The sequence below is a fragment of the Phasianus colchicus genome, chromosome 6 (genome assembly GCF_987193195.1).
Source record: "Phasianus colchicus chromosome 6, bPhaCol1.hap1.1, whole genome shotgun sequence".
Lineage (NCBI taxonomy): Eukaryota > Metazoa > Chordata > Aves > Galliformes > Phasianidae > Phasianus > Phasianus colchicus.
The window spans coordinates 15,182,024-15,209,785 of NC_143441.1; the positions used below are offsets into that span (position 1 = coordinate 15,182,024).

Genomic DNA, 27,762 nt, shown 5'->3' on the forward strand with positions numbered 1-27,762 from the left:
GTCCAGATCGGTGTTCCTTTGTTGGTTGCTAAGATGTCTCTGGGCATTTAAAGGTTAGACACTAAATTGTAAGTGTACAGCAGCACTGGCTTAAAAACACATGAAGAAATACAATAAATCAAAAGAGCAGTCAAGAAATAAATTGTAACAATGTAAGGTGAAGAAAAATAAAATCTAAAGGATTTTTCTTTGGAATCGAGTAGATATTTGTTGTTGTTTTGTTAGATCTCTTCTATCCACATTGTTCCCTAAAGAGTGAGTATATTTTCTGAGAAAACTCCAGCTTACTTCCTTCTCGTATTTGTATCATAAATATTACTAAATTTGTAGAAAAATGTTAAAGCTACTATGTCATGTTGGGATAAATTTCTGAATAACAGGTTGGGCTTCATAAAAAAAAATTCCAGTCCTACAAGTTTAATTTTTCATTATTTTTTCTGTGGTATCTTAGTCATTAATTTATAGGCAGAATAATTCTGTTTTATTTTTAATCAGTGTTTTTCCTCTGGTCAAACAAACAAAAATAACCAACAGTGGAAGGTTCTGTACCAATCTATGTGAGCAGAAAAAGACATTAAAGATTTCACTTTCGCTGTCTTGAAAGATGTTTGAAGTCAAAATTGTCCATTCTGAGAGGTAGCAACTGCTTAGCAGAAACTAGAATCTTCTTTGTACTTACATTAAGTAGGACTTTACCTCTTGTCTAATTTCACTGAAATTACTGGATTACTTATATAATAGCAGTCAGAAGATTAACTGATGGCAAACTCAGCCATGTGGAAGCTGTAATCATTTGACAAAGTAGTCATTTTACTACTTCACTTTGTCTTCACTGATATAGAAGTATGTATTTATATTGTATTGTGTCATAACTAATTCTCATGTTCATGGAGGGCATCTTACAAATAGTGTGTATTTGGCCACCAGAAAACATTTCATTTGCCTTGAGGCACCTCATATTGTTACATTAATGAAAATTTACAAACTGACTGTTTCTTATCCTAAACTGTCCAAAAATTACCTTTAGGGAAATAATACAGACTTGTAGCATCATAAATAATAACACAGTGTTAGGAGTGAGTATAAAATTAAAGATCATTTTGTTTGGAACAGGGAGGAGATAGGGAAAAAATATCTCTCTTTCATAATTTCAGTGTGAGTATTTTTTCGTAGGATAACATCAAGATTTATAAACATAGAAAGTAGCAACTTACAAGATACATTGTTGAGTCTCAAATGTGAGATGTGTTACAGAGGCATGCCAAAACCAACACTACCCATCTGAACTATTTCAGAGAGCCACGTGCTGTTTTTTTGGGTAAATCCAAACAGCTGAGTTAAAAGGCAGGGATTTCCCTGAGATTTGCAGTCATGAGACATCATGGGCTTTGCACATTGTCTTTGAGCTTGAAGAGCTGGTGCAGTAATGAATATAGCACTGTCTCTTAAAAAGGAACATCAAAAATGTAGGGGAGAGAAAGAGAGATTTGAACAGTGAATAGGTGAGTGCATTACATGGCAGTGCACATCAGCAATTGTATAATATATACTGTATTTAACCTTCTCATTTAAAAAATCCTTCTTTCAAAGTAGCAATCACTCATTCTTTGAACATACTACACTATATTAGTTCAGACTGGAGCAACATAATTGTGTGCACCCACCATTGTCTCCAGCATCCACACTGTATGACTGCAACCTGATCTACAAATACTAAATGGCAATCTAGCAGGGGATATTCTAGAAGAGGTCCCTTGGTTATATTCCAGTTGAATATATTGCAAGCCTGTAAGTACTTGGGCCCAAACTAAAAGGCAGCATGAACCTGAAGTCTTCTCTGTACAGTTGACAAATTGGGATTTGAGTGCTTGGCCAAACGCTAGAGAGTCTCTGTATTGTCCAGTTTCCTGCCTGTGTTCATTTTGGTTTCTTGTAGCTTAGTATTGACACAAAAAGTTTTAGCGTGTCTGGAAATGGGAAAGGAGCATTCCAGGTGGATATCCATGTGTGGGAGCTCACCAGCTGCAGCTCAGTATCTTATTTTGGAGATACATGACCACCTACAAAATGCAAAATGCTGTATATGTACCAAATAAAAACTGGATGTCCCACCCACAAGGCAACTTTTTTGCTAGTATTTCACTGTTTTCATTTACAATGTTGCACCTTACAAGTGTAGATTGATATGTAGTTTCCTGCCATACAGGTGCTAGACGTGGTTGACTTGGAAACACGCTGAAGATGCAAATGAGTGATAGCATTAGATCAGCGTGCATGTTGCTTTTAATCTCTAAAAAGGCTACATCTCATGTCTTTAGATTATTAATAATCAATAATCATATTGACCTTGTCTTTAAATTCTGACATATACACTGCTTTAAACGTAACTGAAACAACTGTTACAGCGGGTATTTTCTAGGAGGAATAAAAACACTCCCATTTTGAAATGTCAAGATTTAAGCAGAATCAATTTGGTTTGTCTTGGTTTGTCTTGCATACTCTGAGCTCCAGAGTTGCCTGAGAGCTGTGTCTTGCCTTCCCCTATGGACATGCACTTCCAAGGTTCCTTTCTCCTGTGAGACGTCAGAGCAGGTCAGTCGGAAGTCATATTTTTTATATTTGTTTTAATCGGTTTTGGTTTCTGCATTTTAATAAATTTAATCAGATTATGGTTACTTGATCCCTAGGGGCTCAACTCTAATTTGCTCCTCCTGCCTGGTCTTTGGTTAACTAGATATAGACATGAACCATTCCTGGCAGCGTTCCCTACACATTAGTTTGAGAAGCCATCATTTTTGTAACCGTCACTCTTGCCTTCATTCAGTCACACCTTTGAGATTTCCCAATTATACAAGAGGTAGAAATTCCTCATATCAAATTCCACTTTCCTGTGTATGCCATCTTTATCCCATCATGTAGTGCACATCATTCTGAACTTTCTCATTACTCCTGCGGGTAGTGATGTGTGTGCTCATGCAGATGCCAGTGAAATCTTTATGCCTGTACTGTATCTTGCTCTCACTATAGAGCTCTTTGTCCATCACTTCTTCAAATTTTTTTAACACAAACTCACAACTGTCATCAAATAGATGAAGTAGGAACTTTCAGATCTTTTTTTTTTTTTTTTTTTTTTTACATCTTTCTTTTAGCTTTTTTTTTCTGAGCAAACAAGACTGTCACAGTTTCCCAGGGAATATGTATGTGCATTTGTCTCTCTCCCCTGAATCTGTTGACCCACTTCAACCAAATCTTATGGAAAGGCTCAAACTGTATAGATCATTTTGCCTGAAACGACGCATCCGGGAGGTGTGAAAGACCATCAGTGATCTACAAGACAAAAATTGCAGTGTGAATTCAACTGAGATTATATCCCAGAGGATTCATTCAGGGAAGATTATTTAGAAAGAACTAACATAGACTAGGTTTAATTTCTGATAAAATACAATACTAAGACAATTCAGGAGATATTATTGCAACTTTACGTGAAAATACCCATTATTTCTTCATGTAAGTAACATACCTTACTATTCAAAATGAAGCTGTGTGGGTGATCAGTAAAGAGTATAATCCTCAGCTTTGCTATAGACTTTGTAACATAGGAAGTAGCATAAAGACAACGTAAAAAGTGAAAGAATATTTCCTGAGCTTTTTTTATCCTTTCATGTTAAGAACATTGTACTAGAAAGAAGCATTTGACTGCTGGGTCTGATCCCTACTAACAATGGAGATCATACTGTGTAATCCTTTTAAGGAACTGGCCAAGCTCCACGTATGAAATAACAGTGTTTCCTGCCATGCGTTTTGCTCTGCACTGGACACACCTGATGCATAGCAGATCTAGTTGAGAAAGTGAGAAAATACTATTTAGTAAGACTTATAAATGCTTGGTATCTGTTTACCAGTAATATCAATTTAGACTAAACATTTAAGATGGAGGTTTGTTCTGTGGTGCGTTTCATACTTCATTTCAGGGCTGAAGTTCAGTCACAGGAAATTATTAGTAAACATGGAGCTGCATGAATAATAGAGATGCTTACAAGGCACAAAACAAACACTCAAAATATTTAGAACTCTGTATGTAAGGATAATGTAGAGATTAGAAAATATAGTGGAAATTGTATGATTAAGGAGGAAGAAAATAGTTAATTGTCACTTGACAACTAATATGATAAAATAATTATATCTTAATTCCTTGCTTTTTCTGGAATCTCAGTATTCAAAAAAAGAAGTCCAGATGTTAAAAATTGTTTCTTATTTTCATCATTTCTTTTTTGTGCTTTTGTTTATCACACGAGTTTAATTTTTTCATGATATGTTTTAATGTTTCCTAAACCAAATGTAATTAGCAAGCATGAGATGCTTTGTTCATTAGTTTTTTTTCCCAAATAGTTGAAGAAAAAAGCATTCCTTTTTTTCTTAAAGGGCCTGATTCCATTGACTTAATTGTGCTATTCCAGATTTATAGGTGTTAATGTGTTTGTTTTCTGATAGTGTTTAGAATAGATGTTGACACAATAGTCATCATTCTCCTCTATATTTAATAGGTCTGATTTTGTAATCAGAAGTTAATTTTTCAATCTCACTTTACTCACTGTGGAACCTTTCATAATGTTCTCTCTCTTTTCTCCTTCAAGTGTCTCTCTTTGCAAATTATAAGTCTAACAAACTTTTTATAATTACATCTTCTATCTGTCATTTCATTTCTCTTACTACTTTACCAAATTCGTTCCTGATTTTCCAGGTTTCAGTAAACAGATTCCCAGGCTTACACAACTGAAAAGTGTACACAGGGCATTATATTCTGTTCAGCCTGTATTATCTTCAAATCTCAGCTTATTTGTTCCCCTGAATACATAAAGCAAATTCAGATTCTCACAGACAATAATGATCAAGTGATTCAAGAATCATCTACTGTTCATAGGTAGAAGGATGAAATAGCCCACGTGAGGAAATACAGAATGGAGTTAAACACTCAAATGTTGCCCAGGATCTTTCAGAAGCCTAGGGTTTATTTAATGTATGAGAGAAGACAAAAGACTCGTGTGTTTGTTTTTTCTTTATCTTACTGCATAGAATGCAAAAGGACTTTCAAAGCATTAAGATCTCTTCAGATTGCACAGCATGAAAGATGATTGTTGTAACTGCCTTGCCTCTTTGGTATCATTCTAAAATTCAGAACTCAAGAAGATGTGGTTTTCTGAAAAAGTCTGCTGCATTAGACGTCTAGTTCTATCATATTTGAGGCAGATTGAGTAAGTTGGAAGCTCTCCAGTTTTTCTGTGAATTTGTTCAGGTAAAACAATGGTCATAGAAAGGGAAAGTCACTGAGAGAGATGATTTAACTTGCTTAACTATTAAAATAATGTAAATAATGATATTGTCACACATAATTTCCATTCAGTGACGCCCACATGTGTTTGGAAGATACCAGTATCTTACTAACCTCGAGAGGCACTATAGTTACTTTGGGCTGTTATCAAAGAATGTTTAAAAAGTTTATGAATGCTATTTCAAGGTTCTAATTTAACTTCTATTGCCAATTTTAAGGCAAACTATTCATTAATGCAGTTAAATCAGTCTTAGCTGTAAAAAGTATTGACAGTCCAATGCTCTTAGGCCTACTCATTCACTGAGCACTCAATCCAAACAAGAATAAAAAATAAACTCAAAGGAAAATCATGAGGATGTGAGGGTCAATTTAATCACAAGGCCCAATTCCATTACCCCTTGACATGTTTTGATTCTTAAACATGCAGGTGCTATCATTTGCATCTTTCACCAAATAACTGCATTTGTCAAATACACCTTTTCTGTGACTCTCTGTTACACAAGAAATTAATAAAAGTACATTGCTCTATTAGCAGTGTGTTTCTCTTCCTTGAGCTTTATCGAGAGTTGTCGCGCATTATAGTTTGGTGACAGTGCTAGAGAAAAGTGAAGACAGAACTGACCTCTCATAGCATTTTTGTGACCATGGGGCTCACACAAGCAGCTTGGCATCTGCCGGCACATCTTTAGCGAGTTGGCAGCCCCAGCGCCCTTTGCAGGTTGCAATCAAACCTGCCTTCTACAGCAGCCTCTTTCTGGCTGATTAAGTTTAATGTAATTTTAATTAAAAACCACAGTGTCAAAGGGTTTAGCTGCTCGAGAAATGAGCACAGATTGTGGCACAGTGGCAGCAGTCACTTGGAAAATGGAAATGCATCCTGACAATATTGTGTAGGGGCCAGATAAACAAAGCTGCAGCTACTGTACCTTGCAAAAAGCTGGGAGAGACCATCATTGCAAGGATCCTTATTCAAAAATAAAGTATAGAGCAGTTCTGGTTCTTGTCTTTTAGCAATTTTAAAGCACATCTCAGCGACTGAGTAGAGTAATAACTGCCAAGAATTAAATTCAGCCTTTCCTTTGCTATACATTTTTATATTTGTACAGTGAGATATATAAATCTAGGTTTCATTTTCAGTCCTTATTTATTTTGAACTGCTTCATGCAGTAGACTAATATAACTTTTCTCCTTAGGCTATAATGAAAAAAAAAAATCCTGAGATGAGAAATTTTACCAATGCTGAAAGCGGGGAGTGTTTTCTTTTATCTGCTTCCAGCCTTTCTTGTCCCTTGAAGCCGATCACAAGGAGATTTTAATGCTTTACATATTGCAGATATTGAGCAACATTTGGAGCATGACCAAAAAAATCACTCCACTGACAAAAGGTTGCATATCTGCAATGTTCAATTTCAGCAAGTCCAAGCATACATAGAAATACTGTTAATAGTAGTTTCCCAAATAAGTATATTTTATTTTTTTAGTTGCCATATTTTTAAGTAACGAAAATTGCTTGGAAGTTATTAAACATCCTTATCTTGGCAGAATTTGATAGTTTTGAAACCTTTCCTTTGAGTCATATATTTGTGAAATGAAGATTTGATCCAAAGTCCACTGAGATCAGTGGAAAATCCCCAATGAGTTAGGCTTTGGATCAGGTCCTGAGAAGTATACAAGAAAATAGGTAGGTATTGCAGCAATATTATTCACAGGAATTCCTTTCAGCAAGAAGCCTTTTTATTATTTGTAAATGCTACCGATTCTCCGGGGCCAGAACCCCAGGAGAATTCCATCTAGTGACGTCAATTCTGTAGAGGAGAACTTCCTCCGTCCCCTTTTAGGTTTGTGGGACATTTTTGAACAGATGGAGCCTATATAGGTGGGATGGGTTCCATCTGAACAGAAGGGTCACAAATGCACCGACTGAGAGGATAGACAGAGCTATGGGGGAGAGTTTAAAGGAGTGGACAGGGGGATGGGAAGTCTGTACAGAATCCAGCAGAGAGGAAGAAGCAGCTAAAATAAGCAGATGGGTAGACAAGGGGAGATATTATTAAGGACTGAAATATGTAACTCACCTGCAGAAAAGAAAAGAAGGTTGAGAGAGAAAATCAGAAGAGAGAACTTCTGTTGCAATACAGTTGGGAGTCACAGAAGAGACTTGTTTAAGTAACGTGCAAAAGAGATCAAACAAATAAAGACCATTTTAAAAATAGTAATATTTTATGAGGACAGTTCTCCTGAGTGTAGTGTAGTTGATGTTGGTACTAGAATGTATTTATGGACATTGAAATTGCTTTGCTACCTAGGGGGCAACATGATAGGAAGCTCAATGAGGGCCTGAATCAGGCCTCATCTATTACAATTTACTGACAAGTGAAACACTCAGGACGTGAATATATGAAAGTATGATGCATTTTCTGCCCCCAAAGAGGACAATGGAAGCACTAAGAAAAAAAGATGCAGAAAGAAACCAAAAGTACATCACATCACAAAATCTTAAATTCAGAACACTTTAAAACAAACAAGCCAGTGGAAGGGCATAGAAAAATAACTGAGTACAACTAAACTTAATAGGAGACAATTTGCACAGTTTGATTGAAAAATAAAAACTGAACTTCATCAGTACAGCTGAAGACATGTTTCACTTCCAGTTACATTGGCCTTGGGTCTAGATGGAAAGGATTATTGAATGTATTTCCACTGACCTTTGTGTTTACATACTTGTTTAAAGAGGGCTTTCTCCCACCTTTAGCCTAGCATCACTATTACCTCAAATAAAATTTAGATAAATGTACCAGCTTTTATTTAGTAGTGGTTATGATGTAATGATAAGATTAACTTTTTTGTACAATTTCATCAAATAGAGCACATCTCCCATAAAGTAGCCGTTAAATCTCAACCTGTTTCGTATTAAGCAATGCTACTGTCCCCTACACCTACTGCTGTCACTTCATAAATAATAGGCAATATTTTGTTTGTTTTTAAATACTTTCAGCAGAAAATATTTATAACTTGTCATTTCAGATGATTCTGAATTATTGAAACTTCAATCAAGCCCTAATGTAATACTTGACCTTACAATGGGCCAGAAAAAAACCCAGATCAGAGCACTGCCAAGAATTTAAGAAAGGTAAGATATCTTCAATCATTTGTAACACATTGCTATGTGCCTAAGAACCTTTTCCATGTGGTTATTATCTCAAAAATACTTAGGGCACCAGAAACACTAGCTTTGCTTCTCAGTTCTATCTGTGTTTGTGAACAAAGTTCTAAGGATATTCTGCATGGAAACATGCAAGTGGTGCTTTTATGATCACCAAGGGAAGATGTTTCCCTGAAGCCTTTATATGTTTTCAGGAAAATTCTGAGCATCTGCCTGGAGCCCATTTGAATCATACATGCAATTCACCTCTACAATAAAATCTGACTATGAATCTAAAGGAAAATGCCCAAAGGGTTACATGGCACAATAACAGGATACATACAGCATTTCACTGGCATGCATATAATCTTGTTATTTAAGAATCTAGATTTAGATGCTTACATGCAATGGGACAAATAACTAGTTATATGGAATGAAGCAGTGAGATAATTAATAACAACAATAGGTATTTTTGAATTTCAGAAATGTCAAAATATTTTACCTTCAAATCATACTGACGAGGCATGCTACTATTACCTCATAAAGAATGCTGGGATAAAAATAGATATTTAATATCCTTTTTCATCTTGTTATTATGGCTAAGCAAACACAAGATGTAACTACTAACAGAGGATCCAAAGAGGATTAGTTATGTAGCTTTCTGTCTTTCTACAACAATAACGAAAAGTTGGTAGAAGGCTGGAAAAGTGCTTACTATATACCATTTTTACAGGCTTTCTAAATTAAATTAAAGCCACTCAACATAGCAAAAGAGCCCTCAGGCGTACTACTACATACTACTTATTTTTCAGTATTAAATATTCAGTGTTTTTCTTTTTAAAAGCATATTTTTTACAATTGTAATAAACTTCCATGCTAAATCATATTTGAGGTTGCATATAACTTTGGTTTTTTCTAGGTTGTCAAAACTACGCTTTTCATATTCATCTCTCTTTCCAATATGTAAAAGACTGAGTAGATTTGGAAGGAATTTTCTCAGTAGTGTTTTCTTCCTTTATTGACTCTACATGTAAATTTTCTATTTACAAAAAGCAGAAGAGTGAATAAATGGATATATTAGTCCAAGTAGTTGCTTTAGTCTCATGAGCATTCACAGTACTACTCAGCTATTATATATCTATTTGTGTTTGTCTGATCTATATATTATATACATTCTCAGCTGGCTGACAGTCACTCTGGTTTTCATAGTGGAACCAAAAGAAGTGTAAAAACCTTTAAATATTAATATTAGGACAGTACAGTGACAACATAATATAGATTCCTATGGTTTTGAGTCAAAATTGACCTTTGTGTGCACACTGGCTAATTTCAGTGAGGACATTATGGATCAGTTTGCCTTCTGATTTCCTCTAATTTTCTCTCAGATACTGTACTTGTGGGACTCTTAGGAGCAGTCAGTATTGTACTAATTAACATCTTTAAATCAAAAGACTTCTAAACAAGCAAATGTCTTGGTTATAATTGTACATATGTTTATTACAGATTGTGTACTCTTTTTACCGTTGGAATAAACAAGGATTTAAGTAGTGCAGCTCTGCTATCTTTTGCAAGGACGTGAGTCCTGAAGGTTTAAGGTTTAAGGTTTGAAGGTTTAATGTATATCTGAATAAATTAATGGTACTGCATAAAGAAACTGGTGAAGCCCTAGATTACCTCATTGCCAAATTTCAGTTTCCAAATGCAAGAAGCAGAATGCTTCAATAAAGCTCTTTCAATACTCATATGGCTATTTTATTTTCAGCTTTCAAGTTATTAAAAAATCCTGCCACTATTCTATTCAATCAGAAAATAAGTTTTCTCATCAATTATTTATTCATCACTTCAATGGTGCATTTTTAAAACTTACATGATACTGAGTTCCAGCTTTCATGGTGCAGGAAAAGCCAAGGTACTGCAGGCCAGCAAAGCAGTGACTATTTCAGCCAAGGCCTATCCCACTGCTCCCACTGGAGCTCCAAAACAATGGTCAGGTCAAGAGCTGAGATCACCAATCAAGTTCACGGAGATGAGGAAGGTCTGAGGACAAGCCAGTTAGTTATAAGGCAGGGCAAGTTCAGGTCCTGTGATAGACAAGGAAGTCTTAGGTCAGGTAGGGAAGTCCACAGATCAGGACCCACTGCCATAGATCCCATGGCTGTGGCTAAACCACTGTTCCAGCACAGCCCAAACCTCAGATCGTGAATGCGTGTGGAAACAGCATTTGATGCAGATCAAGGCCATTACATCCTGGAGTTCTAGGGTGCCCTCATACATAGATGTGTACCTGTACAGAAGTAGCTATGAAGCTCCCAGTTTCATAGGAGCTGAAATTTAGCTAGATATACAAAGCAGGTTCACCTAAACCCCTGTCAACTGTATCTTCCTCTTGAGCAAGATTGCATTTCCTGCTTAGGCCACTCACCTGTTTATCTTTGTCCATTTACTCTGAGCATTATTCCATCAGTGCAAAGGATAAAGGGAGACAAAAGTACGTGACTTTTCTCATGATGTAAGTAAAGTCAAGAGATTTTCTTGATTTTTTTTCTTTCTCTTGATTTTTCTTACAAGGTTGCAAATTTAGTAGGCAACAATGGCTGTTGGAGACCATAAGATGTTGAAAAGAGCTACACTGGAGTTGTGTAGCGAGCTTTGGGGGCTTGATGCTTCTGGGGATTTTGGAATCTACAAAGAACAGAAAAGATCCAGAGAGCATCAAGAAGTTTCAGTGTGCAGTAAAAGAACAGATGTTCCTAATCAAACATTAGCCTAAGTAGGAAGCAATTGCTGCTGCTACAGTGGATTGAAGGAGACTAAGGGCAAGAGAATTGCCTATAGATCATAACAAGAAATACAAAGGCGGAACTGCTCTCTACAACACTGGCACATGGATGGTATTTTAATAAACTAGATATTATTAACCTGTGTTAACACTTACCTAACACTATTCTGGGTACAAAACATTGTTGATTTTCATATATAAGTATTGCTTTTACTTGGAAGATACATTTTCAGTGCTGTTCAATGGTAAACTTATCCTTTCTCAAGAAAGAAAAATACTCTGGCTTGTCATCCTCAAAAGACCGTTGACTTCTATCCATTTGCAGCAAGGAGGGAGAAATTGCATCATCTCACTAGAAAATGAATATGGATATTTAAATCTTTCTTCACTACTGGCTTACTCTGAAATTATGATTTGTTTTCATAATGCAAATTCATGAAGATAAGGAAAGACATGGACACTTTTATGAATACATAAAGCCAAGCTCTCATTCACAAGTTCATATTTATTTTAACCTCCTGACCACAGAAGAAGTTGTATGGAGGATAAATCAGTACAATGATTTTATTTTGTGAACATGCTTTTTGACCACTTCTCTTTTTAGAGTGAAATAACAACATTTGGAAGCAGAATCCTCTGGAAGAGTGGAAGTTTATTATAGTAGAAAGCACTGAACAATATCAATGCTGTATAAAGTAAAGAAGAACCTCTCCAATGATCTTTTATCAGAATTTTGATCTGCAGTGTTGGCTCTCACGCTGTCCGGTTCAATTCATCTATATTCTGCCATGATCTTGATGTGCTCTGAAATTGCACCAAAGTATAGCTGGTCACAAATTTCACACTTACCACTTCAGACAAGTGAAAGGTCAAGGGCTTACAACAGTTGTGCAGCTCCTTATCAGTACCACAAATCACGAATATCATGGAAGTGACTGCAGGTCAGATCAGCTGTAATTTATACTAACTATAGTGAGCCTATACAGTTATCTCCAAATTATATAGTGAAATACATATGCTTGAACATTTAACAATTGTTTTGCTTCTTAAAGTTCCATTAGAACTGGCAAAATATGATTTTTTAATATATTTTCAGGAATATAACAGTATGAAAATACTGTTGAGTATTTTAATCTTTTAAATTCTTTAAAAATCTTTTAAAAGTGGGGTAGTTCATTTCCCAGTTTTAAAATGTTGTTTGTCTCTTAAATTAACTGTCATGTTTTAAGATAATCATCAAAAAGATCATTAAAAGCATCATCTTTGAGTATAGTACACATTTTGTTTTCTAAAATTGAGACTCAAATTAAACATCTGATTTTCTTCCTCATATTGTTTACCCAACAGTACAGTCCAGCACATGAGTTTATTCCTGATTAACAGAATTTGTTTTGTGAGTATAAAAGACTTTACTTTGAATATCATAGAATGAATGAGAGAATGGCTTAGATTGGAGGGACCTTAATAATCATTTAGTTGCAACTCCCCCGTCATATGCAGGATTGCCACCCATTGGATAAAGCTGCTCAGGATCCCACCCAACCTGACTTTGAAGGCTACCAGAGATGGGGAATCTACAGCTCTCATTTACCTGTGATAATCTTTGTGTGCCTTCTCTGAACAGCTCTGCATCCTTCCTGTTCTGATGGCCCCAGACACGGCCACTGTACTCCAGATGGGGCCTCACAAGGGCAAAGCAGATGGAACAATCAGCTCCCACGCCTTGCTGGCTATCTTCCTTTGATGTTGCCCAGGATGCAGTTGGCCTTCTGATCTGCAAGAACACACTGCTGGCTCATGTCCAGCTTTTTGTCCATCAGGACCTCCAAGTCCTTCTCAGCAGAGCTCCTCTCAAGGAGTTCTTCTCCCATTCTGTGCTCATATCTGGGATATTCTTGTTTTCACTTCTAGTGGCTGATTAGAATTAGTCTGTTAGTTCAGCAAAAATTATTCGTTTAATGCAAGCAGTTTTGTAGCTCTTGTTATAGAATCACAGAATCATAGAATTGCTCAGATTGGAAAAGATCTTCAAGATCATCAAGTCCAACCACAACCTAGCCATACTACCCTAACTCTAACAACTTTCCGCTCAATCATGTCCCTAAGCCTGTCCCCAGACTGTTTTCAAACACATCAGGAATGGTGGCTCTACCTCCCTGGGGAGCCTGTTCCAGTGCTTAACAACCCTTTCGGTAAAGAAGTTTTCTGTTTTATCCAAACTAAGCCTCCCGTGGCTCAGCTTGAGGCCATTTCCCCTCTCTCTGTCAGCTGCCAGTATTGAGTAGAGACCAACCCCATTCTCACTGCAGTCACCTTTGAGGTATTTAAAAGAGCAATAAGGTGTCCCCTCAGCCTCCTCTTCCCCAGCCCCAGTTCCTTTACTTACTCCTTGTAGGGCATATTCTCCAAGCCCTTCACAAGACTTGTTGCCTTTCTTTGGCCTGCTCCAGTATCTCAATATCTTTTGTGTATTGAGGTGCCCAAAACTGAACACGATACTCAAGGTTTATCAGATACTATAAAATATATGAAAGTTTCTTTGGAATAGATTTTAATCATGCAGTACAGCAAAAAGCTAATTTTTACACACACCATGCAAAAAGCACTTCAGTTCTTTGTAAAATGAGAACGCATCAGTCCCTTGCATCCAAAGTAACTCTGGTTACAGATAGCAAGATTGTAATGCCTAATTCGGGGGGGGGGGGGGGGGGGGAGAAGAGTTTTGGGGTCAGTGAGAATTACTGAATTAGTAGGCAGCACATCTAGCCTGTTCAATGCATAATACTTCAGAAGTCTCTTCAAACAATATAATAAATATATTTTTTTTCTCTTGAAAAATAAAAACATTTCATGATTTCTTCAGGTGTGATGGTGACATAAATTGCCTTTGGATTATTTCAATACAAATCAGTAATAATGAAACTTGTCCTATTACATCTTCAGATACATCTGATGGAACATGGAAAATCACTTACAATGTATTGAGCTGAAATAACTGCTTGAACTCATATTAACAGAAAACAAGCAGAAGTCATAGTGAAAACTAAATCAAAATGAGCTAATTATCTGATATTGATATTTGGAATTCAAGAAGAACTGGATCTTTTGAATGTATTTGCCTATCCTTCACATCAAAATGCTGGCATTGGTACATGTAGGAAAATATCTCCTAAGAGAGAAGAGCAAAGATATACCTCTGGTTGTTGCTTTACTCCGTATAAGCTTAGCTGAAACTCAAATTCTGAAATAATAAATCTGACAGAAATTAATAGTTTATTCTTTACAGTGTGTGCAGCATCTTAAAGTGAAACACCAACAAACAAATTGGCAGCTGGCATTTTAGACTGCAAAGTGTTAGCCATCTGGTCCCACAAAATAAAATATTTATTTGATTTTTCTTAAGTATCTAAGTTAGCAGACTACTAAGAGACTTCAAGACCTTGGTTTCAGGAACGCTTTTTGCTTGGAATTCCATCAAGACTATACATACCATACTATGTATTTGTTTACTTTATATTTGTCTTTGTTAAGTCAGATAAGGAACTGCAGAATTAAAGTTGTCTTCAGAAACTCCCATATGTTTTTGAGTAACAGTTGCTGTAGCACAAGCCAAGTGGCTCACTCAGCTTTATATAACACTGCCTACATTACGTTTTATGTTACAAGGTTCCTTTCACTTGTTCCCTTTTCTATGACAAGTACGCTGATCCCATCAGTTAGAATATACACAGGAATTTCATTTTCATGAAACTGCATTGCTAATGGTTTCTACAGTATTCCTGATGTCTTGTGACATTAAAATCTTATTTGAAATGTTTACTATTACTAAGGTTGGCTTCAGCAACAAAATAATTTGAAGATACTACTGCAGTATCTACTCTTCAGTTTAACACTGATATTGTTGAAAAGCAACTTCATACCGACAAGGTAACAACAGAAATGTGCCAATAACATTTAATATTGTTCTGTCTAGAGCAAGCTACTTGCTAGAAAGTGCTCATCACTTGGTGATAAAACTAAAACCAATAATCCAAAATGCAATTTAAAATAGCAGCAATCTCTTCTTTAACACAATCCAACAGTACTCAATTCATGCTGGTTAGGAATTTTGTTGTGCACAGAACATCAGTGTTACCATTGTTTTATAACACCAAGGCTTTACCAGAAAGCAGCAGAAAGGGTTTCTTACCATTTCTTTTCACTGCTTGAGATTCTGTTGAAAGCTAAGTCTTAGATGCTCAGATTCATGCAAGTTATGCCCACGGGCACAGAAATGTTTTCTGAGATAGTGCTGTTCTCTTATGCTTATTGGCATGAAATCATCCAGTCCTAGCCAGGATTTTTTCTACTACTGTGGATTTTCAATCAATAAAAATATCTCACACATTTTGCATATGCAGAACACAGTACTTTAAGTTCCTCATGGGCAACAGACAAGTATATATTTGAACGTCATTGGGAAAAAATCATCTTCAGTACACTTACGATTCCCTGTAACTGGCAATTACAGATATCCAAAGAATGTAATTGCTTGGTCGTCTCAAAACACATCACAGGGCAGAAAAAAAATTGTTGGTTTCATATGCTGATTTTTTTTTTTTAACCTTACACTAAACTTGGAATTCCATTAGATGAGCTACAGATATGGAAAGAGTATACATCAGGCTTAGCCTTCAGTGTTCAGCAATTCAGTGTTCATGACACCATGCATGCCTCCAGCTCCAGAGTAGATGGGATGCAGGAAAGGAAAGACAAAAGGAAAGGCAGAAGGCAAGGTGGTGGGAAGGGGAAAAGGAAGAGGGAGAGGAAGGGGGAGATGAAGAGGAAGAGGGAGAAGAATAGGAAGAGGAAGAGAAGAAAGGAAGAGGAGAAGAGGGAAAAAGAGGAGAGGAGAGGAGAGGAGAGGAGAGGAGAGGAGAGGAGAGGAGAGGAGAGGAGAGGAGAGGAGAGGAGAGGAGAGGAGAGGAGAGGAGAGGAGAGGAGAGGAGAGGAGAGGAGAGGAGAGGAGAAAGGAAAGGAGGAGAGGAAAGGAAAAAGGAAAAACGAAAAGCTAGTCTTACACCACAAAAAGCATTACAAAATCAAAAGTACTCCAAGGAAGGAATCAAATCTGCTAATATTAGTTTAAGTTCCGCATTTCTACGGAAATCACTCATCATAACACAGTAGAACATAACAAGGCACTGCAGGGAGACTGTGTTGAAAGACCTGTTCAATTCCTCTGTTTGAATGAGCAGTAAAATGCTACAGACTGGAAGGGTGGGATTAGAAATAGACACGACCAGACAGAAGCAGTTGTAAGTCTTGGACTGAGACTCTAAAGGCAGGATTCAACTGTCTAAATGCAAATACTTTCAGTTTGAGGTGCCCTAGAGTATCAAACACATATGATCTTTGCCAACAGGCTTTAAACCAGGTACATCAGGATATAGTGATGACAGCTCACATATAAGTGAGGGAAGAGAAGTTGGGGAGGTAAATATAGGAAATAGGGTGATGGGTGCAACAAAACCCTCAGGAAAGATAAGAGAGGTTAAAAAAAGGTTTGCCTCAAGTGCTTGTGCACAAAGTCTGGGAAGCAAACAGGAAGATCTAGAGCACTGTGCAAGCACAGAGCAAACACATGCAAGAATAACTGAGATGTGGTGACATAGTTCACATGGCTGGAACTCTGTGTTGTTTGGATATAGGTTTTTAGGAAAAACAGGCAAGGCAGACAAAGAAGGGGGAGGTGCTTTCTATGGGAAGGAGCGGCCTGGATGTGTGGAGCTCTTTTAGGTGAGAGAAAAAAGGCTGACAGAGAGTTTATGGGTTATGATTAGAGGAGAGGCTGGTAAGGATGACAGTGTAGTGGGAATCTGCTATTGATCATGCAGTCAGTATTAGGAAATGGATAAAGTCTTCTTTAAACAACTGAAGGAAGTCACCAGATCACGAACCCTGGTTCTCATAGATTGCCACACTAGAATTGGAAGATTCTGCTGAAAAGGACCTGGGAACATTGGTAGGCTGTATACTAAGCACATTGGTAGCATGACCTTTGCATACTGATATGTATCAACAGACCTACAGCCAGGAGATCAAAGACGGCTATTACTCCCCTCTGTTTGCCACTTGCCAGAATGCATATGGAATCCTGCCTTTAGTTTTGGGACCCCCACTACAAGAAAGATACTGGTAAACATGAGCAGGTCTAGCAGAGGGCGACAAAGGTAATCAAGAAACAGCATTCTTGCATAGCCTGGGTGTCTTTAGAGAGCAAGATTTTTTAGAGAAGACATGAGGGGGCCTAACAGCAGCTTTCTGATACCTAAGAGAAGGTTGCCAGGAAAACAATTTCTTTACTAAGGAGTACTTTGGAAGAACAAGAGTTGTAAATAGAAACACTGGAGGTTATAGCTAGAAATGAAAACCAAACAACAAACAAAAAAAGCATTCCATTATGAAGATACTTAAGCATTGTAACAGGGGCCCAAAGAAACTACAGAATTTACAGAATCTCCATCCTTGTAAGTTTCCATGACTCAACTAGGCAAACCCTGAGATAACTTTATCTGAATTCAGTGTTGACCTTCCTTTGAGTAGTGAAGAACTCTTAAGATTCTTCCTCCATAATAATTAGGTCATTTTATTATATGTGGGAAATACATGGTCCAGAAACTGTAGGAGACTCTAGCAGTTCTGGAATGATGGATAGAAATCACATGGAAAACCCAAGGGCACTTCAAGTGGCTTCAGGGACTTGTATTAAAGCAACTGAAAGCCTGCTTTTACTTTGTAAAGTACTGAGGTGACACATGATTATGATCTCTTTTCTCACCACAAGTGCAGTATATACACAGGAGTATATTGCTGCCTCTTCTTTTTCCAACTCCAGTTGGCTGTTGTGTCATTTTAGAATTCATTTTGAGGGAGTTTATCATCACAGTCTTTTGATCAGATGGAAAGACATTTCTGGCAATTCCTGACAAGTAAAAATCTCTTTCCAAAATGCCATTCAGTTTAAGGATCATGCTTCAAGGTTGAATCAGCACATTCTTAATGTATTTCAAATTCATATTCATATTATATTATAACAGACCCCACTGAAGCTAAAATTAGAGACAGGAGTAAAATAGATTTAAAATGTTTAATAAAACAAGTAGTAATACAGTGAAAATGGTCACACAACCAAATCTTTATTCTGCTTTTATGACATGCCAATGGGCCTCTGTCATATGTCACTACATTAAGTGTGACATATGACACGTAGCTTCTCTGCCACAGGTCTTGTGAAGGCTGAGACTTCATGTTCACATAACAGAATATACCAGTGAGATGGATTATTAGATCCAACTGATTTTTGCTATTTATAAAGGCACAAGAAAAATAAAATGCAGAGCATAGATTTTTCAACTATATTTTTCAATCTAATGCATCTCAGAGCAGACCAAAGCTTTGTTTCCTTTACCTATATATTATATTGTAGTATTGTCTGTTAAACTCAAACAAAGCAGAACAAAAGGATACATTTGCATATTCATTTCCTTTGAAGTTATGGACATTTAAATCCATGTTGCTTGAATTTATAGACTAATGATGCACCATTATGGAGGAAGCTTAGTATGTCACTGCACTTGGCATGATTTTTACTCAGCATATAGTATTTTGAGAGCCATTTTTTTCAAGCATAGCGTAATAGGCTTTAACTTTGCTAAGCTTTTCTGCCAGGCCTCCAGTGCCCTGCTGTTCTATTATATTGAACTTGTAAGCAGGACGCTCTGCCAGGCTCACCCAGATTACTGCTGCAATAAGGGCCCTGCTGAGTGACTAGTGTCATGATAAGTGCTAGGGAGGGAGTTCACCATCTTGGCATACTGTTCTCATCTTATTAAATTCAGCTTTGTGGAAGCAGGGAGTCTGCCTCTCGGCCTCACTGGCTCTGGCTCAGTCCAACTGCTACTGTCAGACAATATGAAAATAGGAACCACCACAGCTAATGGCAGGTGCTGCACCACAGCTGAGGGAAAAAAAAGAGCTTGCTCTCTCTTTCTCTCTCTCTCTTTTTCCCTTTGGTTTTATAGGCACTGATTTGAAAACATATAGCTTTTTAATATTATTATAGCTCTCATACTCACAGATACTTGCTGAGTCACTGTTCTTTTTGAATGTGTTTATTCTGTTCACCTTATCCAGCCTCTTTTGTTCTTATCTGTTTATATTTGAGAATTGCAATGCAGTGAACAAGTCCTTGTCAGATCAGGTCTGCTACCACCCACATTTGGAAAAGCATGATATTCTAAAGATCCAGTCCTAAAATCCCTATTCAGGCAAAACTTCCTACTGAGTGTTTACTGAGGAAAATTCCCCAAATTCCAGACCTGAGGTTGTACCGAGCATGAAACAAATTAGCCGTTCAAGTCACCCCAAACTCAGTGGCACTTGCTTCCTTGTTTGCCATGTTAAAATCTAACCCGAAGATCTGGGTGGTGGATTCAGGCAGGTGATTCTTTCCAAAGCCCCAAAATGACCAGCTGTCATGTCCGTGTGTAAGCTGAATGCAGCAGGAAAAGTGCAACATTGAAAGAGGAGAGAGAGAACAGGCAGAGAACTGTGTATTTGCAAGACATCCCTTGGAAAGGAAGAAAATAAAAATCACTAGTTGTATGGGATGAATTTGCACATATTTAAGGCATGGCTCTGTTCTGAATAATCTTTCTAAAAGAGTATGTGGCCTTTATTTTTGAGCCATAGGTTCTTCTCAGGTAAGAATAAAAAAGCACTTCCCAAGGGTTTGAGAAAGGATAAATAAATTACTTCTGCACTTGCTTGTATCTCTGGACTTCCAGTGTCTTCCCTGAAATCAGCAAATACATTATTTCTCACTGTTCAGTGATAAACTTTCAAATAATCCAACTACTGTCACTTCAGCATTTTGTAAACTGGACCTGAGCAACACAGGCAGTATAACCTTTCTGACAGAAATATTGATGTGGCCCAACACACAAGTCACTGTATAGCAAAACCAAGTTGGGATCAATAGAAAACCCAGATTTTCAAATGCACTTATGGCAGGAGTTGCTAGGTCTGGCAGGTTGCAGTTCAGCAGCACACTTGTTGGCCACGTCTGTCTTCATAAGTGTGACAGATTTGATTAAGCTCTTTGAGAGAGACTGATGTAAAAATTCAGACAAAATCAGAACTCTGCCAATTTGCAGTATCACATTGACAATTCATTACAGGCTCATCAAAGGTAAGGAATAAAGGATTTAACATTTTAATCCCCCAAGAGAAAATGAATAAGGAAATTATGTTTCAAAAAACTGATTTTTTTTCTTAAAAAACAATAGTGGAGGACTGTTATTGAAGCTGACTATCATGAATATTGTGTCACAGATTTCTCAAAACCTAAGCAATTTGCATGCAAGGGAATTCTTGTGAAAATTCAAGAGCAGATGAAAGGATAAAACAAATCTATCTGGTCAAATTCATTAGTTGGGTGAATCCAATTTGTTTTTACCTGTTCTTCATTTCTGTATCACATTCATGAGCTTGCATTTGCAAAGGTTTTAGAATGTTCCTTCAAAGCCATAGTTTATTATATTTGATTGCAGGGTGTTTTTGTTTTTTTTTTGTTTGGTTTGTTTGTTGTTTTGTTTGTTTCTTTGTTTTTGTCCATTCCATATATGTGTGGCTTGTTTGTTTTTCTTTTGTTTTCCTTAAATCTCTTGTTATTCTGATTCACTGTGATGGTACTTGGGGGGATGGGCAAGAGTAGGGTAGGTTAAAGTAGGTAGGTGGGTTTTTCTGTTCAGGTCACTGTGTAGTTTACAGAAAGCAAATATTGCTAAGAAAAACATGGTTGTTTTAGAAGAGGTTTTAACTTTAAGTTTTCTTTTTATCTAATTATTTCTCTATAGACTTAAAAAAGTTTGCCTGAAGTTCAGAGCCTTGCAGCTGATGAGTGGGTTATGGTGGAATAGTTGCTGGAAATTTTCTGAGTAGTAAAAAAAAAAACCTAACAAACTAAAGTGAAGTTCTTTAGTATGTGAAATGGTTTATATTTTGTTTTGCTTTGAGATCTTTTCCGCTGAATCCAGGTTTGAAATCAATAGGGAGGGGGATAACTGTATCTTGATCCAGACTGTATTTTATGAGGAGTACATGGAATCTACTCCAATCCAGAGGTGACACTGATATCTACCCCTTATATGGAGCAAAAAAGGTAATTGATGCGGTTTAATGAGAGTTACTTCCGTCAGATTCTAAGGGATTAAAAGGCCTTTGGATGTGACAGCAAGAACTCTTTCTTTGCAAGGAGAAACATCAACTTAGGTTTCACTTGTTTCAGATTTTTAATCATTTTAATATGGAAGAAGAATGCCTCAAGGTATTTCAATTGGACAGCAATTTTTTGACAGGATAGCAGAGCTGGAACTGGTGCTTTCTGTAGTAAATCTGGACCCCGAAATTTGAGCCCACCTACAGTGATTTTGCAGCTAAAGGGTCTCATACATTTTAATTGTAAGAATCAGTTGGGCAAGTCATTCTGAGTGAAGGTGGGCCTATAAAAAGTATTCACACTTGTCTTTCATTCATCACAACAAATAAGATGGAGTGAATTACCTTCACACATCAGGCATCTTTTGTCCTGGTTAACCAAATTTCTATTTTTTAATATAGTTATGTGTATTTGGTTTTCTCTCTCTATATATATATGTATTTTTTTTCATTGTATGAAAGCAGCATTTTTTTATATGGCAATTTGGAGATAAATATATCCTTTCAGTGTCTGTAGCAGGAAAACTGAAGCATTTTGCTAGCAAGCAAGAATGAGAGGAAAAAAAACCAAACAACAAATGAATCTATTCTCACTGTCCAAGTTGAATCAAATGTGAAAAATAAACAAACAGCACAGATGGTGAAACAGTTTAAATTTTTAATACTCTTCCAGTGTTAATCATTTCCAATGTTTATAACAGCATCGTAGCAACATACACTGAAATATGTTATTTTATTATTTAAAAAATAATTTTAGCAGATGAGCAATTCACAATTTTCTACAAAGTCATGTTTAAAAATATTTTTTGGAACATAACCAGCTCACATTTTCCTGAATAAATATTAAACAATCTGCTCAAATGCTAAATCTTTGGCAGTCTTGTTTCTGTCTACTGTTGATAACATATCCAAAATCTTACAGTTCTGTATGCTCATTTCATTTTATTTATTAATATACAGTGTCTAGAAATGTAAGCATAGACAGGTAAAACTTGAATTCTCAGTAACTCCCTTCATTGTTTCTCAGTATTCTCACAAACAACACAAATTTTGGAGAGAATCCCAAATGGCAGGTGCTGACACTAAGTAGAGACAGGAACAGCCTTCTTGTTAACATATTAGCTTCTCCTCAGCTACCACTGCTCTGTTACAAAACTCATTGACAATGAAAGAATGAAAGCTAAACAAAGTATATGATAACTAATTCAGTACTATTGCAAATATTTCAAACAGCTGCATAAACCTTTCTGCAGCTTAAATGCAAGCCCAGCAGAAAACCTTTGAAGCCTTCTCTATGCCATGTTGGATAACTTCCAAGCAAGTATATTTTCTTTCCAGAGGAAATTTAAAGCATTCTTTGCAAAAGGTGGTGTCCTGGAGAGATGAACTGGGAAAGCAGAAAGACAGATGGAGGAAAGCAAATGAATCAGGTACTCCTGCTTACACAAGGAAGTGAATGAGGAGAATAAGTAAATGATATGACCTCAGCAGATCCATATTGCTGTGAAGAAGACCCATTAATAAATTTTACAATATTAGAGTACACTGTATGTTAGCAGTTGATCTAAATAGTCTCATATCAAGTCACAGTAGACTCCATCATTTCTTTCTTCCTTCCTGGTGAGAGATACTATGACTCCTAACTCATGAAAGGGAGAGAAACATAGAAAGAATATAATAGTTTATGCAATGTTGTAAGTAATTAGTGCAAGGATATTATTATGCCTTTTCAAATTATTTTTGCTTTTGTTAGGGAAATGTCAAAGATGGAGAAAGCAAACATTCTGGTCCCCCCGATTAAGAGAAAAATACACTTTCACTGGTTTTATTCTTGTGTTCAGTATTTTCCCTCAGATTTGGAAAGCACTCTTTCAGATCTGTTACTGTGCTATTGCCCAGTTCTATGGATGACTGTGAATGACTTGGTGGATGTTGACAGATTTATCAGGAATATAATGGGCCTAGTTCTGTGGAGCTGAAATTTTCTTGCTGGAAGCAAAGTAAGGTTGACTGAATCTACATTAAATGAAAATAATATTTATAGAGAGAATAGCCAATCTACATCATTCAAAGAGTGTTTAAGAGGAGGGGAAATTATTGGATATTTCTTACATATATATATATTTAACAAAATATTTTAATGTGGATTATTTATTATTTGCAATATATTTTTTATCTATCATTTTCATGTATGTATTCCTCTTCTCGTTCTTTCTTTCCCCTTGGCAACAAGAAGAAGACGTGGAAAATGGAAAAATGAAAACAACATGCTGGTTGAACTATATCCATATCAATGGCATATGTAATGGGAAAGATAGGAAAAAGGATGAAGGAAGCAAGCTCTATCAGCTGTGTACAACTACATAAACTTTCTTTTCATTGTATCTTTCTTTTTTCTATCAATATCCAGAGCATGTCTCTTGTTCTCATCATAGACTGAAGAGCTGAAAAGCTATCTTTCTTCAAATCAGAGATAGGCAGTGAATATGGAGGACATCTTCTTTATTTAGAGATCCTCATGAATGATCATTCCGTTGAAGTTAATGACTACTATCAGATGATAGGGCTTTCTTTTTCCCTTTAACTTGAGGTTTAGATTTCCATGTTACCTAGCTATATATTGATGTTCAGCTCATCCCAGTTGTATAGCATTCTGCTATTGTGAAGGTACTACAGGCCCTAATATACTTTACCTTTCCTGTTTGCTAAAATTTCAGTTTTCTATGTCTCATTTGGAAACTGTAACCACTTGATCAATGCTGTTAGCTATGTTTTGCTGGGTGAATACAAAACCATCATTTCAGTTTGTTTCTAGGCTGTTCATCCAAGGAAGAGAGAATGCTTAGCATGTACCTCTATCATGTGTTTTAGCTAATGGGTGCCCCAGCTGAGATATCCTATAATGAACCTGATTTTTTGAAAATAGGTTTCGAAACTGGGCCTTTAGCAACAAGCAGTACTTGCTGTCAGGTGCTTGACAGCAAATATATGCTTCCTTGTTTTCCTCCCTAATTTGTGCAGACCTCACTTTGGGCCATATCTGCTGAGTATCACAAAACTCTTCTATATTAAAAAAGTAGTTTTAGTGGTACCTGTGATAGATTCACATCCTCTACATATCAGCCACAAGAGGGGGATGTGGAATACTCATGAATACTAGGTTTTAGTACACTGTTTCTGACAGTTGTCAGAGTTATTGGTAGCTTTTTTGACTTTTGCCATCCGACTTCTTTTAGCACTAGGCTTATTTTCCTGTAGAATATGGCTTGCAACAGTCTGTTTTCAGCTAGAAGCAACCTTTAGAGGGGTTCAGATGGAAACATTCTGTCACCTAAATTTGACTCCTTCTTTACTCCTTGAAAGAACAATGACAGTTGTTTAATGCTTTCACAGAACTATGCAACTATCTCAACACAGAAGAAGCAATTAATTGTACAACATGATTTTTTTGAATAAATTAATATTGGTTTTCTAATCATGAGGAACCTGATTTAAAGCAACTGTACTGTGATAGACTATTTTGAGGGCAGAATGGTGCATACTGTAGAAAAACATATATGAGGGCATATAGACATTTGCTTTTGCGGACTGCATAGATTAGTACATCACTGCATACTAACAAAGTGCTAATTGCTCCTTTTGACCACAGGCCCTGTTTACAGGGCTTTAGCACAAATGTGACCAATGCACTGAATTACAAAACTAACACTGTTATTTCTCAGTACAGCTTGCAAATTCTTGTAGGGGAGTATGCATTAGCCTTAACTGGATGCAAGAAAAGAAGATGGCATAGATACACTCTCTTGCAATTTAGAAGGTACCAGCTTGATGCTAGTTACTCGTGTTGTAAATGTTGCATTTGCAGTAACAGTAGTAAAAGCAAACAGAATACCCACATTTATATAATGCTAGAATTATGTTTTAATATTGTATGTAATAGCTACACAAGCAATAATTTGTCTCTACTTTGTATGTTAGCTAAAAAATACTGGTGTGAACTACTTTGCAGAGGTTATTGCTACTGATCTTAAAGAAATTTTAAAATGACATTGGTTTAGAAGATTTGCCAATTACTCATTGACCATCTCATAATAGCTGAGAAGGTAAAACAGAACAATGTAGAATAGTTTCTCTTTTTATCTTGAAGGTATCAGAAAGGTATATATTTCTGATTAAAAAAAAAAAGGATGAATGAAAAAAATATTTTTTTAAAAAACTCATCTTTCTATTCCTTTTCTAAGAGCCTAAAATTGTTCTTTCAGAGTTCTTTCTACATCTCAAACGGTTTAGAAAGAAGTATCCCGACTGTGCAAGTGAAGAGGCAGTAAGAAACTCCATTAATCTGAAAAGGCAAAAATCTACAGGTGTCATTCCCATTCTGCTGCATATTACTTCAGCCTTTCCTGCACCATACTCTGCACCATGCTAACATGGAAATTTGAAGGTCAAGTTTCCTTCACGTATTTGTTAGGTCCCTTTCTTGTTTACATAAGGACTTGTTTTAGGTCAGACGCTTTCTTTGGGTAGGCAGGCTGGCACTAACTCAATTTATTTTCTACCAAATTTTAGTTCTAGGACTTCATATTTTTCATTCAGGATTTGAAGTCCTTAGAACTAGCAGTCCAACATGACAGTTCAGGTATTGTAGTGTTTTAGAGTAGGGCATACATCACAGTATGTTAGTAAGGAAATGATATTTGGAAAGTATAAGATGCTACAGAGAATAATCAAGAGTTGTGATAAGAATAGATGAAATATTTTGTGAGGTTTCTTTTTACACATTGTTAAAACAGCAGTAATACCGAATAACACAAATTATACTTTTTTTTTTTTTTTTTGTAATAACAAAGTTGATAAAAAATATATGTATAATGTAACTGAAAAGGACAAGTATGTGTCACAATAAGAGCACTCTGTGTCACAAAGCTTGTATGCGTTAGCTCCAGCCAAAACAACCACCCACTCAGGGTTCTGAAGGGTAGGCATGCTGTTATGACCCAGATTCAAATGGTGAGAGTGGGAGTGAGAAAGTAAAAGTGTTAATAATACTTCAAGAATAGAGCTAATGAGAAGGGAATTTCTGGGATTCCCCTTTCATTCCAATTCTCTCTCAAAAGAAAAGAACAGAGTTCCCTCTAAAAAAATAAGAAGTCTTTTTGGATTATCAATAAATATTGAATCTGCAGAATGAATGGTGTGCAGCAAAACCTTGTACCTGTCCTGGCTGAAAATACATGTGTGAATTCTGAAGAGGGACAGATGAATTGAGAGGTATAAAAACCTCCAAGGATTAGTGACATTTTGACTAGTGCTGAAACACTTTTTGAGAATGGAAAAAGATGGGTAATTTAGAATACTGACATTCTTCTTTGTCTTGCTGCAGCTGCCATAAACTTAAAATACAATAAACTTGTTGCAGCTGTCAACACCAAATCCAGCAGCCTGCCCCACCAAATAGCTTGTACAATGGCTTTTTGGAGAGGCTGGGGCATATGCTTACCACGCTGCTGCAAAGTCTCCTTTTTCTTGCTCCTTCATCTGTCCTGACTCACTTCATTCTTACTAGAATGATTGCTGTTACATTGCTGCAGTATTTTAATATTTTACAAAAAATTTAGGAAGTCTACCAGCTCAGATTACCTGATCCAGACTGAATGTGGTAAAGCAAGTAGCACTGGCAAATTTAAGCATTTTACAGTAGTTGCTTGTTTAGATTTTATTTAAGTCTAATAATTAAGGAATAAAAGCTTGATCAGACTCTAGCAGCTTTGATGTTGAATAACACTCATAAATTCAAATTATCTGATCTATTGCAAGTAAATGATTCATGTAGGTAGATTCTATACAGAAGACATAATGACTGCAACATCAAGTTCTCTGATAATTTCAGTTCTTCAGGAATTCCCTTATTCAATACATTTCCATTGTAAGTGTACAGCAGTAAAAATAATCATGTATTTGTTCTCTGTTTAACTTGTTAAAACTGAACGGAGTTAAAGAGCTACCGCTATCTCTTTCTGTTAATGTTTTCTTCCTTTGTTGTGTAAGCAGCTTTTTGGAAAGAATGAGAAATGTCAGTATGTGGTTGCTTACTTACAACATTTAGAGACTTACTCCAATAACTATGATTCTTTTGCAAAATAGAAATGAAGTATTTAAGTTATCGGTTGCATTTGCAGAGAAACTCCTCTAAGATAGAGCATAAAATAAAAGTGGGGTTCAGGGATGGCTCATTAGCCTGCCTTCCTCTGA

General features: G+C 36.5%; 1 long non-coding RNA gene across 1 annotated transcript in view; it reads left to right on the forward strand.

Annotated features, from left to right (window-relative positions):
* Positions 1 to 27,762, forward strand: part of LOC149917447 (uncharacterized) — an 89,705-nt gene that overhangs the window by 24,799 nt on the left and 37,144 nt on the right. Inside the window, exon 2 of the long non-coding RNA XR_016467714.1 lies at positions 8,354 to 8,459. This is a non-coding gene — a long non-coding RNA (uncharacterized LOC149917447). The remainder of the gene's footprint in view (positions 1 to 8,353; positions 8,460 to 27,762) is intronic.